The 1,814-nt window shown below is 45.5% G+C and overlaps 1 protein-coding gene across 1 annotated transcript in view; it reads right to left on the bottom strand.

Annotated features, from left to right (window-relative positions):
• The window catches only part of ENO1 (enolase 1), a 14,322-nt gene that overhangs the window by 12,171 nt on the left and 337 nt on the right, over positions 1-1,814 (bottom strand). The gene's annotated exons all lie outside the window — the stretch shown is intronic.

The raw sequence follows: 1,814 nt of genomic DNA, 5'->3' as shown, positions 1-1,814 counted from the left end.
TTGGTAAAATGTTCTAAGATGAAAAATGGTGGTGAGAGGCGAGGAGGAAAATCTGATTTGGAGTGAAATAGTGAATTACAAGTTTGGGACATATTTCATCAAGTCAAACTTGAGGTAGCAACCGGTGAATTTTAATCAGAAATGTTAACATGGAGGCCAGGAGCGAGCTCCGTGGTCTGTGCACTGTGATTTTTATAACCGCCAATTTCTGGGCCTTTCAAAACTCACAGTGCTTGGTCTTTAGTAATAAGGACACACTAATAATGACATCTAATTAGTATTTCTTTCAAAGGGCATCTTACCCCATTTAAAAAACTTTAATTATAAAATGTCATGGCTTCTAAATAAGAGGAAGAGAGTCCACCTCTAAACGCTAGGATATTCCAAGGAAGAGTCTTCCTTTAAAAACTTTTCTCTTTTAAGTAATTTATTTTTCAGTTGACGTCCAATATATTAGTTTCAGGTATACGACATAATGATTAGACATTTACGAACTGGAAAAGTCTCTCTCTGAAAATACCATTAAAAAAAATTTGTTTGCAGTTGCAAACAAATAATAAGTCCTCAAAGAAAGCCCTTTTCTCACTTTTTTATCCAAGGAAGAAACTGAACGACGACGTGTAGGACTGAAGTGTGGAGAGGAACTGAATTAATGTTCAGAGCCACTATCTAGCTAGGCTCCCCTGCGATATCTTCTCTGGAATGTTCTGAAGCAGTTTCAAAATTAGATACTGAAGTCACTTTTTGTGGCTTTGCTGCCTATTTAACAACAGAGTTTTATTCATTAGCGGATGAAGAGGTACCCAGTTTTAATCTACTATCTAACAAAAAAGCAAAATTTTAAACATATTTAGTTTTAAATATTTAGTTAACTTTTAGTTTTGGCAAACTATGTACCCGTGTTACATTTCCATCATCCAAAAAAAAAAATCTCAGCTGTTTCCATTCAATCTCTCGCCATCCCCAGGCCACCACTGATTTATAGATTTTAGGTAGTACTCTTCTTAAATTACACTTAATTAAGCACATCCCAATTACACTACCTCAGTATACGGTTATAAGAGCTCATTTTTCGTTTCATTTTAGTGACATAAAGTAATGCACGTATTTCATCACGTGAAAATAAAATTCAACTTATCTTTAAATTGGATAGAAATACGGAGTCATTAAAGTTTGGGGAGCACGCAGGGAGGAAGGCCGGCCTGCCCAGGAGTCTTTGCAGCTTTTCATCTGCCCACACTGAACCCTGGGCCAGGGGCGGCCGGAAGGGACCGCGTGGCGAGGCCCACACGTGCCCCGGAGGCAAGTCAACCAACGGACCGCACCGCCCGGAGCTTAGACCACATTGCGGAGGAAGCTTTCTCAAAACACATGCTTTTCATGTCAGATCGGGGCCGACTGTAGGTGGCCGGCCCGGGGAGCCGGGAGCAGCCCGTGCCCGACCTGGGCAAGGTCGCGTGGAAGGCTCCCCAGTCATCCAACCGCGCTGCTGCAGTCTGCCCACGAATGAGCAAGCGCCTTCTAAAGTTGTACTAGCCCCTGCTCATCGCGGAGCGGGGACGGGCTGGCCGCCTGGCCGCGGGCCCCCTGCAGGGAGCAGGGCCTGCTGGTGGGGGAGGGGGCACTGCAGCTTCGCGCGCATCTCTCGCTTCCCTGCCCCTTCCTCCATTTTAGGAAGGGCCTGGCTTCCATGAGCACCCGGGTTAGGCCCGCAGCTCCCCCAAACCCTTAACGCCTCGTCCTAACTGGCCTGCGCGTTCGATTCCTGCACGCCTAGCAGTTATGTACCGTCAACCCGTCCTCCCGGGTTAATC

This window comes from Pteropus alecto, unplaced genomic scaffold, assembly GCF_000325575.1.
Source record: "Pteropus alecto unplaced genomic scaffold, ASM32557v1 scaffold125, whole genome shotgun sequence".
In the NCBI taxonomy this organism is placed as follows: domain Eukaryota; kingdom Metazoa; phylum Chordata; class Mammalia; order Chiroptera; family Pteropodidae; genus Pteropus; species Pteropus alecto.
The sequence above is the reverse complement of the archived record's forward strand: the minus strand, read 5'-3'. Positions and strand labels throughout refer to the sequence as shown.